General features: G+C 40.3%; 1 protein-coding gene across 1 annotated transcript in view; it reads left to right on the forward strand.

Moving 5' to 3' along the window:
• Window positions 1-18,253, forward strand: part of LOC136437096 (interleukin-6 receptor subunit beta-like) — a 237,385-nt gene that overhangs the window by 207,253 nt on the left and 11,879 nt on the right. The gene's annotated exons all lie outside the window — the stretch shown is intronic.

Here is an 18,253-nt window from a genome sequence, read left to right on the forward strand (position 1 = left end):
GACGATAGTTAAACTCTGTATCTCGGCTCCGGAGAAATAAAATGTAAGACGGATGCCTGCCTCGAAGAGATTGTATTTACACAGGAATCTGTCCAGTCAGCAATCTCCTCATCACATAACAACAAGAGCCCAGGGGAGGATCAGATTATTAATGAATTTCTAAAAGAAGGGGGTACCGACATGCTCACCTCTATTACATATCTCTTCCAACACTGTTACAAGAATTGTGAAATCCCAAGCGACTGGCAGCGGGGAATAGTTATACCCATTCACAAGGCGGGAGATACGAAAGATCTCAATAACTACAGAGGTATTACCCTTAGCTCATGCGTCAGCGAAGCGTTTAACAAAGTTATCGAATGCGAGCTTACACAGTATATTGAGGAAAATAACTTACTAGGTGAAGCTCAAGGCGCCTTCCGTAAAGACCGTAGACCTGAAGACCACTTGTTTTGTCTCAAAGGATTATGCGCTGCTCGAAAAGCTGAAGGCAAAAGTACATACTTGGCATTTTTAGACCTCTCTAAAGCTTTTGACTTGGCGGGATGGTCTCAAGTTCGTATTAGCCCAAAATGGCATCCAGGGGGGAGCATGGAAGATCATTTCAAAACTATACGATAGAGTAGATAATAAAGTAGTATTTGATGACTTAGAAACAGAATGGTTCCAAACTGAGGTGGGGGTTAAGCAAGGATGCGTGCTATCCCCGACACTTTTCTCCCTTTACATGAATGAGTTGGAAAAGTCCTTAAGGCTTCATAATTTAGGAATACGATTTGATATGAATACTGTTATGAGTGGACTTTTCTTCGCGGATGACATAGTATTACTGGCCGAAACCGAACATCAACTTAAACACATGCTGCACATTACGGACGACTTTGGTAAACGGTTCAAATTAAGATTCAATGAGAACAAGTCTAAAGTGATGGTAATAGGCGGACATGCCAGGCCACCTCGTCAGTGGAACATGGGAAACCTAACGCTAGAAGAATGTGACGAGTATAAGTACCTGGGAATTTACTTCACAAAAAACCTAAGAGATAACTCACACATCAAGGAAACAATAAAGAAGGCCAATAGGGTAGCAGCTGCATGTAAATCTACACTATACCATCATGACAACTTCAACCGGTTCGAGTATGGAGACACGTTATGGAAAAGTATAATCACACCGAGTATTAATTACGGATGTGCTACATGGGCCCCCTCTTCACTAAATGACACTAGAAAAATACAAAGTATACAATATCAGTTCGGGAAGTTCCTTTTCAAGGCCCCAAATGGAACATCTAAAACGGCCATTATGGGAGAGCTAGGATGGCTTCCAATAAACAAACTACAGGACAAGTTAAGACTCAAATTTTATGATAGGATACTCAGGATGGAAAACCATAGATGGCCAAAAATGATCCTTGCACAAATATTTGAATTAAGCAGACTAGGTAAGAAGATCCCTTGGAACTGGACGATCTACATGAAGAAACTGCTTATATCCATTGGCCTAGACCATATATGGTGCAATATTTCCCCTATTAATATGCATTGGGTGAAGTCCGCGTTAGATATACACAATTACACTTGCAGAGAGGAATTTAAAAATGACACTAAGCTACTTAAGTCCCCACTTACCGACCTGAAATATAACTCTAAATTCGAAAACTATCTGAAAGACCACTCACGCCCAGAATCATGTACACTAAAATTCAAGGCCAGGGCTAATGTCTTAGAATTAGAAGGGAGGAAACTAAGCTGGAAAAACTATAAAGGGGATGGTAAATGTAAAATATGCAACACGGGGGAAACTGAAACCATTGATCATTTCATACTAACTTGTCCGGGTTATCTTAAAGAAAGAACAGAAATGCTGTTACGTATGGAGAAGGATCTGTCCCGAAGTGGAGAAATGGAACCCTGGTATATGTTCATGAGCGGGAGCGCTAAAACCAAGCTGACATTCCTTCTAAGCTATGAAGGCCCCTCTGAAATAAAGATCGACACATACATTAAGACTTATCTGTGTAAGGCTTGGAAGATACGAAACTCGTAGGTAGCCCCATCAACGACAATCACTCTGTATCATGACCGGGACCTTTTCCTTCCTCTCCGACACCATACAGCTCTCACAAATTACTTTTTATGTTATGATTTACATGACTTAATATGCTTTATCTCTAGCTAAGCGACATTATGTTCTGATCAAGACGTTAAGTTTTGTTCTATACGCTTTAATTTGCTTACATTATGTCCCGTTCAAGAATTTAAGTTCTGTCTTATACGACTTATTTTGCCTACGTTATGTTTTTGTCCTAGACCTTAAGCTCTGTTCTATACGACTTAATTTGCTTACATTATGTTTGAGTTCAAGGCTTTAAGTTTTGTTCTATACGACCTAATTTGCTTACAATATGTTTTGTTCAAGACCTTAAGTTCTATCTATATGACTTAATCTGCCTACTTTATGTTTTGTTCAAGACTTTAAGTTTTATTTTGTACGACTTAACTCACCTACATCATGTTTTGTTCGAGACTTTATGTTTTGTTTACACGACTTAATTCGCCTACTATCTTAAATCAAGCGACAGCATGTTCTTATACACGACCTTCTGTTATGACATATACGGATATATCATTATCACCATTACTATGCTATTGTTATAATGTATTGTTGTATTTATAATTGTCCATACTTGATTTGATTTGATTTGTAACGCACACGTGACAGGAAGCGTTGTGCCACCGATTTTAAGGTGAAATAAAGTTCAAGTTCAAGTTCAAGTACTTATGTGTAAATCTGGTGCATGTATTATGTGTTGTATTGTTTAATGAACCCTGGAAGATGAGCCCCCTAAAGGGGCTAAAGGGCATCTTAATAAACCAAATAAACCAAAATTACATGGATATATAGACAAATACTGTTTTGCACACGCCTGCTGTTAGCAGAGCTACTGTGTTTAGTTTTCTATGATAGAATACATGATTGTAACAAAATAGCTTAAGGGATTTTAACTGCAGACTGTGTTTGCCACCTGTGCAACAGATACTCATTGTTCACCCAATGGACAAAGGAAAATAGGTCAAACTAAGCCTTTTTAAAGGTATACTAGAAATAGTAGTAAGTGAAAGGCAGGTGGCATGCATTCAAATCCTCTGGATGAGTTCTGCTAACTTAAGCTTGGAAGGAAAATTAGCTGCACCGGAAATTGTTTGATCGCTTTAAAAAGTTGAAATTTGAAAATTTCTATAACCCCTGGTTAGAGTCTAGGCTTCGCGCTTACACAATTGTACTTGAGGTGTGATTTTACTTGTTTGTCATTCCTACTCTAGTATCCTTCTGAAGACAACTGGTGGATCTTTGATGACCTCTAAGAAGGAGGTCAGTGACCTCCAATAGGGGTACTTCCTTTGTCTGTGCTTGACTCAAGATCCTTTGCATGGATTTGGAATGTTGGTTGTTATTAAGGCCCCGATGAAAATGGTTATTTGGGGCGCCGTATTAGTATTTAAAGATTTGAGAGAATTATAACTCCCCTGATTTTGAATGTGGTGTGGTACAGCCCATTAAACCACCTGTTGTTTGCCTAGTAGTAGCTGGGGCCAGTTAATTATTCTCCAAGCAGAGGTTAGGATCTGGTTTGCTACACTGCCTTTTTAATTTTAGTGACCTTGACGGCTGTTAAATCCTACCCGGTATTTGGCTCTTCCGTAAGTGTCTCCGACGGCTGTCACATTCTCTTGTCGTTACAATTTTAAGGTCTAATGTTCCTGTCACCATCTTTAGCATATACAGATCATCGCGATTTAAGTTTAAACAATGGCAGAAAGCAGACCCACTGCCGACCGGCTCACGACTTTCCCCCAACATTTTCCTGGAGAGGGCTGGGGGCGATCGGTACATCTAAGTGGTTCATACTACTCGCACGTGTGCATGCATGTGCCTGCTGTAGAACAGTATATATGGTCGCACTCGTGGTAGGGTCAGAGGAAAATCAAATGTCCATCTTACGTGTAAATTTGGACAATCCTAGATTGACCTATTTTCCCAATATCTTCTACTTGCATTAAAGCATACACAATGCGTCATACACTCATTGTTTGCCGGTATTTAAAAAGAAATCCCGCACTAGTGTGTGTCATAAATAAGGAGACTTCCAAATACCTGTTCTTCATAATAACTTGTTTAATAATGTCCCCTCAAGCGGAACCTTTCCCCTTGATTGGTCCAGAAGCTATATTGTCCCAGTATTTAAAGCAGGGAGAAAAGATGACCCAAACAACTATCGAGGCATCTCCATATCAAGTTGTCTCGGAAAACTATTTACCTCGATTCTAAACAAGAGACTATCAAACTTTCTCGACGAAAACGACATTCTTAAACCAAACCAGACAGGATTCCGGAAGAACTACAGAACTTCAGACAACATATTTTTACTGAAAACCTTAATCTCTAAATATACTCAGTCAAGAAAACAGCTGTTCGCTTGCTTCGTAGACCTCTCAAAGGCTTTTGACTCCATTTGGCACGGAGGTCTGCTATACAAACTTTTATCAACAGGTATATCTGGAAGATTCTTTGATGTAATGAAAAACCTATACAGCCAATCCAAAGCCAGTGTCAAAACAAATCGAGGTCTGAGTGAAACTTTCCCCGTCGAAATCGGAGTCAGACAAGGCTGTGTTCTAAGTCCTTCACTATTCAATCTGTACATCAGCGATCTAGCAAACGAACTAAGTACAGGAGATCTAGATTCCCCCCTACTAAACACAACCAAAGTATCTAGCCTTTTCTATGCAGACGACCTTGTCCTGTTATCAACAAGCCAACAAGGTCTTCAAAAAGCAATAAACACTTTAAGCCTTTACTGTAAAAAATGGAAGTTATCAATAAACCTAAACAAAACTAAAATTATGATATTTGATAAAAGAGGACACTTGTTCTCAAACTTTAAATTCCAATTGTTTAACCAAAACATAGAGATTGTATCGTCTTATAGTTATCTAGGTGTGATGTTTACAACGGGTTGTACTTTCAGCACCGCTATGAAAACCCTGCAAAAGAAGGCTTTACGAGCGCTCTTCAGTATTAAATCAACTCTTGGAAACAGCAATCCCCCTATATCAGTGAACACTAAGCTATTCGATGCATGTGTAGTTCCAATATTAACTTATGGTGCGGAGGTATGGGGCAAGATTGGACTAAACGACAACTCTCCAATTGAACAAGTACATCTCAAATTCTGTAAAGCAATCCTGGGCGTAAGAAAAAATGCCAGCAACCTTGCCACAAGAGCAGAGCTTGGTAGATATCCCCTCTGGATTGAAGTGTATACTAGAATCTATTCATACTATAAAAGCTTAGTTAGAGAAATGAAAGATAGCTTACAATATGAAGCTTTTTTAGTACAGCAGGACCTGCATAGGAGAAAGATACCATGCTGGCTTTCAAATATTAATAAAATCTTGGAGGAGTCAGGCTTTGCCTACCTCTTACTTAACAAAGACCGAAACACGCTATCCGCTCAATCTGAACTAAAACAGAGGCTGAAAGACAACTTTCTTCAACATTTCTACTCACAACTTAATTCTTATGATGAAAAAGGGAAGAATGGAAACAAATTGAGAACTTACAAAAAATTCAAGATTACGTATGAAAAAGAAAAATATCTAGATATACAAAATTCTAACTATCGCCGAGCCATGACTAAACTAAGGATCAGCGATCATCCATTGCAAATTGAAGTTGGTAGGTACAACCAGACTCCACCAAATAACAGAATGTGTACTTTCTGTGACGATGATTGTATAGAAGATGAAATACATTTTATCTTAGAATGCTCACAATACGCAGACATGCGCAGATCCCTTGTAAGTCCCATACAACTAGACAAAAAATATACGCATCTTAAAAATAACGAGCTATTCACATGTATCATGTCATCTAAAAACGACGATATAATTGGAAAACTATGTGAATTTGTGTACAAATGTTTCAAGAAGAGAGAAGAGACTCTGTAGATTTAGATTGAATATATCACAATGTTCCATTTCTTTTACTTTATGTTACCTAATGCATTTAGCCCATGCTGGGCATGAATATGCAATAAAGTTCATTGTCATTGTCATTGTCATTGTCATTGTCATAATCCTATTCAATATATTCATAGTCTTCTTGTTATATACATTTGTACCATTCTCTGAAACCACACGCTGTCCATCAGTAAGGTACAAAATGTACAAAGAACCACGACCTAACCATAGCCCTGTCTCGGAGTTCGCCGACGGCCAAACCAGCGGGCCTCCGCCCCGACCTCCGCCTGTCTATCGGGGTAATTCACGGGGAGGAGTCCGTCACGGCAACGATGGTTCTAAAGAGAGGTCAGATGAGCTGGAAATATCTTGCGATCCGTACAAAACTGCCGATCCAGTTTATTATACAATAAATGATCGGGATCTCCCACAGCCGCAAGCAGAGTTGGGAGCATCTTCGCAGACATACAGAGAAGCAGAGAGAGTCTATCATATAATAAATCCACAGAGTCTCCCGCCAATTCCTAACGGGAATGGTCTCCGGCAAACCACCCTGGAGGTGCGGTCCCCCCCAGGCAGGGGCTGATGCTGGAGACACCAGACGTCATGTTAGCTTACGATACGCCATGGACACGTCTACAGGTAGGGTGCTTTTCAGTACCATTTCCCTTTCCAACCTTCTCACAGCGACCTGTACTTCGTGAAATACCGCCCAAAGTGCAAAGTACATTATTCTTCTAAGCGTAATTCAGTTTTTCCATGTCAAACAAGCGCATATTACAATATAAACACACATGGACACTCACTGACTTGGTTTCCAAGTTGCATTATGATAAGGCCACAGCAAGTAAATTTTATGGATGACATCCTGCGCAGACTCCAAAATTAATGAGATAGGGTGAAAAAAAACAAGGCGGGCCAAAAAAACAAGATTCCTTTTTTTTCTTCAAATTTTGAGATCATAAATCTTGTTAACCCTCAAACACCCGAACCTATTTTTGCGACTAAAATGACTGAGCGGGGTCAAAAATGACCCCAAATGTTTTGTTCAGTACAACCTCCCTTTTCATTTTTTTTTTCAGTGATTGTTATCCATACGTTGCTTCATCAATGTAAGAGGAATGTTTTGACATCTTTAGATATAAATAATTCCCGTTCATTATCATAATCTATACAAAAAGATCAAAAGGACCACGTCTTGAACTATTCTTATTTAGACCGGGAGGGGATTTTTGAGGCCCACGCCAAATTTCATGTTGCATAACTAATGAACGGCTTACGCGAGAGCCACCAAACTTAGTGGCTTTTCATAAAATGTCATTAACAAAAATTTCAAAGTGATAAAGTATGTACATCGTTTGTCGTGTTGCCATGGCAACGGGTTTTTGATAGGCATATTTTACAAAATCTGCTAATTTCAGTTCAAGCAATGACGTTTCGAGGCTTTGTTGGCACGCCTAATGTATTTTCTTACATTGTTATTATCTTATGTAATCCAATGTAACTTTTATGATTCAACATTGCTATTTTATGCTGATCTGATGACGTCATCCGTCAAAATCCAAGATGGCGGATAGAAACACGTTAAAATAACGTCATAAAGACGTCATATTACGTCATTATGACATGAAATTTGTTATGCATCATCCTCTGAAAATTTGGTGGTCATACGATAAGTAGTTCAGGAGTTACAGAGGGCAGGTCTCAAAAACAGCACATTATTTTTGCTGAGGTCAAAATGACCCCAGCGCACTCAACACAGACTTTCCTATATAACGTCAACAGAATCGTGCCCATCTCCCTAGAAAATTGTGAGAGGTTAGAAAAGATGTCAACGGACAAAGTCACGGAAGGAATTTTTTCAGATCAAACATATATAATATAAAACCTCATTGATTCAACAGTAAACATGTCCTTGTAGATGATGTGTATACATCTCAATAGACTAACTACAACAAATGCAGAAAAGAGCTTGTTGTACCATCATCTGAAGCAACTACACTGGGAATTCATATGTGATGAAACACCTTGTGTATACAGCTCAATTAACTAGAACCCCCCCCCCCCATTATTTATATAATGTCCTTGCTAGAACAAATGCAGAAAACAGCTTGTTATTAAACCATCATGGGCAGGAACTACACTGGGTATTCATATGTAATGAAACACCTTAGACTGTCAACTTTTACGACATACTTGCCAATTTTTGGCATGTTGACCACCGTCGGAGGGCAATGAAATTTCTTGTTTTTTATTTCGAAATCAGGCGAAAAGTAATGAGCGCGCTGATGTCATCCATAAAAATTACGTGCTGTGGCTAACCTGCACCAAATATTAATTCAAGCAGACACAACGCTCCGGGGTAGAACAAGACGCCGCAGTGCTCTCCGTAGCTTTGTCCTCGCCCACCGCTGCTGTATGGTCGCCACGATAGCAACACTGGTCACTGTAGGACTCGCCATCTTGCTGTTTATGAATAAAGAGGTACGTCGGAAATGACTACTGGCGACACTCCAGTAATCGGCGCAGGCGCAGAAGGCAAACTTTTAGAAATAGGTTTGGTACCCTTGGTTAAAGTAGCTGTAGAGGGTTTTTTCTAGGATATGTTGGTATTTCTGAGCTGGATGTTACAGGTAAGGGTTTCTTCCTTCTAATTGTGTTGAAAAATCAGACTTTCATCTATGTTTGTGGTGTCTGTAGGCAGTAGAAGTTTGGTGTTTTTGTGTGATTATCAGGTAGAGAAGGAGGTCAAAGGTCAATTTTTGTAAACAGGGCCGGATTCGTAGGGGTTGTGCCGACTAGAAAGTTGAAATTATGCTCTAGATTGAAACTTTGGAGGCCTGACAGCCCTACCAATGAATGTTTTTCATGGACTAAAACTCTGGTAGGTGACTTTTGACAGCTTCTTTCTTACATGATTGCCATATATTAAGATAGGAAGCTTGATTACGCTTCTGTGGCCAGCAGAGTCGAAATGCGAGCTAAGAATAAAATGCCTAAATCTCGAATGGGTTTTACTGAAAATAGATACTCATCATCATCATCATGCCGGTCGGGCGAAAATAGATACTACGTACAATTTTTTTTTCTATATCATGTTTTAAGAATTTTACATGTAGGATAAAAAACCGCTTTGTTTTGATTTTGTTTTGATTTTAATGTTTGCATTCTTACGCTATATACCTACCATGTGAGGGCATCATACTTTCAATTAAAGTTTTTTCGTAGATTTACCGTCTTATAAGATTTAACGAGTTTAAACTGCAAGCTCCTCAGGCCTTACAAGGGTTAACCTAAACCTTCAATTTTTGGCATTCTGCTTTCTTCAGGAAATATCACGACTTTCCACCACTGTTGACGCTTTGAAACAAGATCTGGACAAGGAGCAAAACCGAACCACCGCCTTAGAGCATCGTCTTAAAGAGATAGGCAAGACGTCCGGTAAGCAGGATTAGATTTCGTCTAAGAATAGGACTTCGATATCTTTGTGTTAATGACCGGACACATTGGTTGTGTTGAGTTCCTGCGCGGCGTTAAGTATTGAAATATTGCCTTACGTAATTTGTTATTGAGAGGACAAAATTATTTAGACATCATTGTGTTTAAGTTTTGGTAGTACGTGTATCTTATCTTTTTTATCGCTGCATGTGTGCTTCTTGATTTTAGAAACGTAGTTATGTGTCAAGTGATTTGTAATTTAAGCAAAATTTAGTTGCAGTAATATTGTACTATATTTTCTGCTACTTGATTCGATACAAGTAAATTGAATTGAATTGAAATTTGACTTGAAACTTAAACCTTTATTGTAACATTACTTTAGCTAACTCTCAGGGAGACTGAATTGCGCAAATTCACTGTTTGTCATTACTAAAACACCATCATAGTTGGAATAACAATACAAATTTACATGACATAGTTAAAACTCAACATGACAACATAACAACATAAAGTTTCAAGAGTTTTGTAGCTCGCGAAGAGAGGCCTCCCGTCGTCTAGACTCTAGTGTAGGGAACTCGTTGTGTCCAGCGCCGATAATTCGACAGCAGAGTCTTTGGATTTTCTTAAACTTACTTATTTTTAAATAAGTAAGTTTAAGAAAATCCAAAGACTCTTAAAGATGAATCAGGAATGGCAACGTCAGCTGAGATAACAGGGCCACCCGGTCCAGCAGGACCCGAGGGCCAGATGGGGCCCGTTGTGCCGCCAATTCCAACAGAAATGCCACGTCCTACCGGACTGCCTGAACATCATCTAACATCTACAGGGAACATGTCGACTACAAGTGAGACATCCATTTTGTCGTGTATACAAAACTCTAACATTTGTAACGTTAAAGTACTTACAACTTGTTTTGAACAGGCAATTTGTCCATTTTTATTTAAGCTAAAATGCCTTGTCGTCTCTTTAGATAACGTAAAGATGTACATTGTTATCCACCAAAACAATGCACGTTCAAAAAACATAAAAGACGGGTTACCTCCGGGAACGAACTCTGTGCGTTCGTGTTTGAAGCTTTTACTCAAGAAACTTTTTATGGATTTACTTGGAATTTTGGTATGTTAGTAGTTATTGTAGTCCCAATAAAACATGGCGATTTGGGCCACCGTAGCCGCATTTTCAGGTTTTGGACAATTACAGATCGACAAGCCCATCCTGAAGGTAGTGTGCTACAGCCCATTAAAGTCTGTCATTTGCCCAAAGTAGCCTGTTTTATACAGGCTGGGCCAATTAGCTTCGCAACAAGCAGAGGATTGATACACTGTCTTGGTCACTGCCTAGTGTGATAATAAAAAAAGACCTGAACATGAATGGAAACAGGTTTTAAAGAAATTGCTATTCCTGCTAAAGAGGTTACCAAATACCTTAGCAAACACCGCAGACACCGTGATATTACTTCACGGATGTTCTTGTGGAACTAGGACCACACCAATAGCACCCATTTTGTCCCTATGGCTGTTTTTGACACGAAGCCATTTTTCCGCGTCTTGTCCCGAAGATTATAAAGAGTTTCGTGGAATCTGCTACAAGAAGTCCGAGAGACCCAAATCCTTCGATGACGCTACCGCTGTCTGTCACCAAGATGGTGGCACCCTCGCCATGCCCAAAGACGCTGATATCAACGCCTTCCTTATCTCCATGTTCAAACCCAAAGATGCAAGGTTTGACTACAACCTCTTCTGGTTAGGTCTTCACGATCGGCGCCAGGAGGGAAGGTTTGAGTGGATGGATGTCACTCCGCTTGGGAAGTTCAACGCGTGGGGTCACGGACAGCCGGATGACCATGGTGGTGTTGAAGATTGTGTCCTGTGGTCGCCTGACGTACCATGTGGCCCGACTACGATTGCCAGTACTGCGTTCTCTTCGTGTGCCAGGTTAGTCCAGGTGCGCAACCTGAGCATGAAATCTCATAAGTAGTGAAACTTTTAAATCTATATATAATGTAAGTAGTATGCACATTTTGACTTCTTGTAGTAATCATGATGATACTTGTAGAAAACAACCCATATTCTAATTTTCACAATCTTATTTTATTCTGTTCTTTTCTAAATATACATTGCCGACATCGACAAGACGAACACTGACTAAAATTGCAGACTGGGTATCGGATGATTGTCACTAACGGATAAAAAAGCTGCAAGAGTTAACTCAAGCACCGACAAGCCAGTTTATATAATTACGGAGCGCCGGTGTTTATCTTTGGGGGGGGGGGGGGGGGTAGCTGATTTATGATTTTCAACATGGGCCAGGTTTCTATGCTGGAAGAGATACAGTTGTTTTCCTCAGCATAGAGATCGTGGCCCATCTTGAAAATATAAATAGATAAAATAAATGCCAGAGCGCCTAGAAGTCTGCGAAGGAGGCTGAATGTTCAATACTTCTTGATTTTCTTTTGTAATTGTAAAACATCAATGCAACAATAAGACGTTTACTGCATCGCTGATCAACATCTAGTGTTGATAGTTCCTTTGGAGAGTTTTAAGAAGGTATAATTTGAAATGTTATAAAGAAACCAAACAAATTATCATGCCTTGATCAGGGCAGACATTGAGGATATGCTAATCTAAAAGCTGTTTGTATGATCGATAACTGTTGGGAATTAATGATTGATTTTGCTTCATATTCCAATGGCTGAACTCTGGGAGCTGGAGTTGTGTTTGTAATATAGTCTGTCAACATGATGTAACATGAGCATATTTCAATAAATAAGTCGTGAAGATCGGGGAAATTAGCTTTTCTGCAACATTAGAAAAAGGTAATATTAATAACTATTGCCATGGCGACGAATCATTTTTTTATTGTAGTTGGTGTTTATGTTTAATCTCGGCTATTGCAACAAACACACGATAGTTTTATAGACCTCATGACCTCAATGAAAAGTGGCCTGCGTGCCGATTTGAGCTTATCATGAATAAACAAAGGTTCAAACAAACAAACAAACAAACTAAGATGGTGACTTTAAACTCGCAACATGTGCTTGGCCCAGCGAGCCATGCTGGCCTTACACTAACCTCCCCCGGGAGAAGATTCTGGAAGGAGCATGACTACAGCTGGACAATCCCAAGTTCCGCTCTCTGACGTGTTTGCGCAAAAATAATCTGACAGCGCTCCTCTAAAGCCCCTGTCACATTAAACACACGTAGTATACGATGCGCCTACGATGCATTTCCCGTACAACGCACGATGATCGCAGGTAAATCGCAGGTAAAATCAGCTATCGCAGATCGTCGGGCAATGTTCAAAATTTCATCCACCGTCGTACGATTTTTATAGCTCCATACCTAGGCTTTACTGCGGCCTATTTATCTAATAATGAGGTGACGAATTCATAAATTTCGACCCGTGTTCTGGTGGTTTCAGTTACCCTGATATATTGCCGATGTTGATGCAAATTGCAACCATCAGAACACAATAGCAACCAGAAAACAGTGCGCTCGTAGAAGAGCTTGCTTCCAAGTTTAGATTTTCCACGTGTCTGGTCCAGAACCACGCCCATATAATTGCTTGATGTCTGTATACACGTGGGTTTATAATTAGATCATACCTCAGTCCTATCCTGTCTCTATTTTCAGTTTCAGTTTTTGTTTGACTTTTTTTGCCTATAGACCGATTTCGAACACCTCCGTCAAAAACAGGGTTTGACGGACCAAACATGGCCGCCGCGGCTAGGTTGAAAATAATGCCCCTGACTTTGGTTTAGCTTTTGTGGCACTAAAACCCTTTCAGAGCGGGCCAAATACGAATACTATGTCTTCTTTGTTGAGGGGTGTATCCACCGGGTAGAGTTGTTGAAGGAGGGGGTAGATGTAGCTGCGGTGAGAGCGTAATGTTTTCGGTCAATGTTAAAGCGGTATGCGCCGCATAGCTTTCCCTTGTCAATTGGGCATCAGCGCCCAGTTTCTGAGAAGCAGCCGATGCACGAGTAAAACAGGGTTCATATATCTGTGACAGGGTTCCCACTGTATTGACTGCATGCATAACAGCTGCATGGTATTTAGTAAGAATTAGAATGCATCCTTTCACTTCCCTGTTCACTTTCAAGTTAACCAGTTTCACACACCAGTAACTGAAGAGACGAAACTCTGCGCTAGCGGGCTTTGTAGTAGTCAGCATGTGGTACAAGCTTCCTCTCCTTGAGTGCCCGATCTATTTTCTTTTTCAATTAGTTTTTTTTCTGAGCATGCATTCAACCAATACAGTGGAAAACCTGTCCCAGATATACGTACCCTGCTTTACACGTGCCATTTCTGCCCCGCCAACGCTGTTTTTGACGGAGGTGTTCTGAATAGAACAGGGTCTTCTATTCGTTCGATATGGTGTTCGACAGGATCGGTCTATTATGTGCTTTCTTTTTGATGGAAAATACAACTGACCTGCAATATTCTTTCTCTGGGCCATCCGCAAACTGTTCTCTTGGCAAACTAAAAATAGAGACAGGATAGGACTGAGGTCTGATCTAATTATGAACCCACGTCAATACAGACAGCAAACAATTGTATGCATCACCTGTGTGTGGTACTGGGTCTGACACGTGCAAAATCTAACATTGGAAGCAGGCCTAGGCTCTTCCACGTGCTCGTTATTTTCAGGTTGCTACCGTGTTCTGGTGGTTACACTTTGCATCAACATTGGCAATATCAGGGAAAACTTAAGCCATCAGAATGCGGTTGAAATCTATGAATTTGTCACTCATCATTAGAAAAAATCATTAGGGCCGCGGCAAAAGCCTGAATTGTGGGCTGCAAAAAATCGTACGACGAAAGATGAAATTTTCCGGCGTAGGACGCTTGGCGATTGCTAATTTTACGTGCGATTCACCTGCGATTGACCTGCGATTGACCTAGGTACACACAAAAAAAACATCGTACGATGTACCTACGATGTATGTGACCCATACTTTGTATGTGTTAAGTATTGCGCCCGGTTTTTCCCAAACGTACGACGTACGGCGCTGTCATGATGGAAGAAACCCCATCGCAGGTACGATGTGAGTTTAATGTGACCCTAGCTTTACTGGCATATTTTCAGAAAAACCCAAAACATTTCATTGACTTATAACGAATCTCACACAAAGCCCGATCGAATGGCAAAAGTCACACAGTACAGTGGGACTCGCTACGTTGCTTTATTTTCTAGCCTTTCACATACACCCCCCCCCCCAAGCCAATTAGCACTGTAGCTGAGCATGGCAAGCTTGTCAATCATCGTTTCCTGGCAGTGAGGATCAGTGGGATCCCTGCGGTAAATCTCTGTGTTGTAGGTCAGGTCACCAAAAGAAAAGATCTAGCTAAGGAACTCCTGCATACATTTATGATTACATCATGGCTCTACGGTGGTTGGAAATATCAATGTGCCATATTTAGGAAATTAGACCTTAAGCTGGCACCCTACTAGAAGTCTGCATGGCTACATCCTGGGACGTCACTGGAGGCCTTTCGCTAATGTCCGGCCTAACTAGAAGAGGCGGTCCTCTAGCACGTCCCGGAAGATGTTATCTATCCTATGCAATGTTGGAATAGCCTGGAAATGTCAAAACATTTGTTTTTTCGTGTACATATCTAATCATGTCCTAAAAACAAAATACACGAAGGTCATAAAGAGCCACGCGAAGGTCATAGTGGCATCGTGTGCCGCAATCGGTCGGGTATTTCGCCCACTTAACCCAGAGCTCCCGGATTCGAAACCACCGATATGCCCCGATGTTGTGCAAATGGGAAACGCACTTTACACGACTTTACTCACTTCACTCAGGTGTAAATGAGTACCTAGCTTCGGTTAGGGACGTCCCCCGGATAGGACGTTAAATGGAGGTCCCGTGTTTGAGGAGAGCCACACCTCGAGCACGTTAAAGAAACCATCGCACTTATCGAAAAGAGTAGCGGTCCTTCCCAGTCCTACGTCTGTACCCACGTCAATACAGACAGCAAACAAATGTTTTTCGTCCTCCACCTTATTTGACATGCAGTATTTACGAATTCTTTCGCACACAGGTAAGTTCTTGTACCGCCCTTTCTCAATTTCAAGGGGATGGGCACTAATTTTGATTTTGGTAATAGAGTCAATTCCATGTCACCGAGAGGGTTTTCAGGTAATATTGCTAGTGAGTTCAAACAATTTTAGATAAAAGACCAGTCAAAATAGTTCTGAATTGTTCAAACAATCAATAATGAAAGTTTAAACATGTTTAAAGTTATTTATATATGTTGGAACTATTTGTAAAGTAATTGCACAAATATCTCTTTATTTCAAACATCTATGTGATCGTTTCACTGTTCGAACATGTTGGAACAATTTGCATCATTTTTCAAATGGTAGATTTGGGTTATTGCCCCCATAAAAGTGCTAATCGCACTCTATTGTCTGCTTCTGTATATTTCTAGATTTTTTAACTTTTGTCTTGAGGTGTCTATGCATGGCACCCAGGCCTAATCCGCTGAAGGGATGTGTGAATTGCCCTGTTCCCATCCAACTGATCCAGTTATACCATGTTGTTATACTGTTGGAACATGTAGGAACAAATGATCAACCTATTTTCCCAACAGTTTCGAAAATGATACAAAAAACATGTGCAATGTTAGAAATTTGTCCAACATGTTGGAACACAGCAGAAACTATTTAGAACATCAAATGAATATTGGAAATTGTTCTAAACAGTCACTTATATCCCTTAGATTGTTACAAAGGTTTTGCAAATGTTAGAACAAAAGGCAACAAACACCCTCTCGGTAATGTGGAATTGACTCTAGCAGAGCGTAAATCAAAGTTATCTAATTCTAAATATTTTTCCATGGTATATGTTGTTTTGCATGTCTAATAGAACCTTAGCTTGCCAGAATCAATTCTCAAATTGTGACAAAGTTTGAATATACATATGAATATACGTAATTCTGGACCTTAACACAGCACATAGTGACTTGATATCACTGGATGAGTTGCAGGAATAGAACAGATAGGAGTATCCACTATGATCTAATATATCTTTTACACATATTTACATAGATTAAGAGTATATAAAGTAAATCAAGTCAGATATTTCCTCACGGCATCAAGCTACAAATCATTTATGAACCGAACGTTGTCTGGTTCTGGCATAATTGTTTTTATACAGGCTAGGCGTGTATCGTCCACTGCAAAATAAAGTGCATTTATCAAACAATACTGATGGACTTTTGGAAACATCGCCGATATTCTGCGATTGTATAACGTCTTTGAAACATGAGGAAAAGTGCTACAATCCCCAGTTTTCAGCCGCATTCTCAGTCTTCAAGATAAAATAGATCTTCAGGACTATATTGGTCGCGCTTCGTTGCATCAAGGACTGGTTGTCTGTTGTAAAGAGTTCTCGCTTTGAATGCCGGCAATACAAAATGGTACTCTTGACTTAGCCCTCAGCAATTATGAGAAAGACTAACTCAGCACAAAAAGTTTGGAAACTTAACTTTGGTCGATTATATCTCCGTTGTTTCCTGATCAATTTCAATGATTTTTATATCATATCAAAGCCTGTTTGATTTTCTATTTCATGATACCAAACTTAATATGGTTGTAAATTAATGCAACGAGCACTAGGCCTGCTTATGCGAGCAGGTCACATAAAAAAGTGCCCAGATTACCCTACTAATGTCAAACGCTCAATTCAGTATTTTTTTCTTCTGCTGGTAGTACGTGGCTTTTGCACGAGGGTAATTTGAAACTTAAAGCAACAAAACACATTAATATGAAAGCCAAGGATAGTCTTCATCCAAATAAAAAACAAGAAAAATGCGTAAAGGAGCCTAGTTGTGATGAAGGTGGCTTAGTAGTGAGTACACAAGCCATGCACTGTCACCACAGCCCGGCACATCCTCCTCATGCTTGTCACCAGTTTTGTTACGCGGCCCCTGGCTATTCTTCCACAAGGAGTCGTCGTTGGTCGACCAGTGTTGTTCTGTTGATCATTCTTGCATGCACAGCTCGCCCAAGCTGATCAGTGATCACAGAGACAGCGTTAATTTGTGTTGAGATCTGGGCTGCAGGAGGCCTAGGGCCGTTCTATCCTCTGTATTCCTGCATCCCGGAGGTGGTCTGAAATGACTCTCATTCTGTATGGACGTGTACATCTTGCAGATCTTGCATATTGCAGAGGTAAGGATCTTGGAAATGTGACTGGATTGAGATAGGTGTCTCTATGTCTTGACACATCGAGGTTGCTTAGGATGATTAGCCTGGTTTTTCCTCTGGCAGTTAACGTTGTACTGTCCAACACCATGACACAGGCTCCAACAAAACAATCAGTCAGTCTATCTGTGCAACAGTAAGCGTAGGGTTCTCCTCGTTGCCCACACTTTCATTTACCCATCCAACATCTGAATAAATCTACTCTTATCTGTAGCTGTGAACATAACATTCCTCCACACACTGTTCCATTCACGATGTGGACAACACCACCACACATGGGTTTGGCGCTGCGCTGAGTGTTTGACACTAGCATGGAAATTTGGGCACTTTTTTTCTACAACCCACTGGCGTAAGCAGGCCTGGTGGTCGCTCCATGAGACTGCAATTATAATGAGTTGGGCATCATAGGAAAAGAAATTACTCAGGCTTTCCAACGATGTATAATGCATTAAAATTGATCAAGAAACAACGGAAATATGATCAAACAAAGTAAAGTTTGCAAACTTTTTGTGCGTAGTTTATATGGTAGTTGAACACTGTCCTGGTGTGTTTGCGAGTTCACAACTGTGTG

Source organism: Branchiostoma lanceolatum, chromosome 6 (assembly GCF_035083965.1).
Source record: "Branchiostoma lanceolatum isolate klBraLanc5 chromosome 6, klBraLanc5.hap2, whole genome shotgun sequence".
Classification (NCBI taxonomy): Eukaryota; Metazoa; Chordata; class Leptocardii; order Amphioxiformes; family Branchiostomatidae; genus Branchiostoma; species Branchiostoma lanceolatum.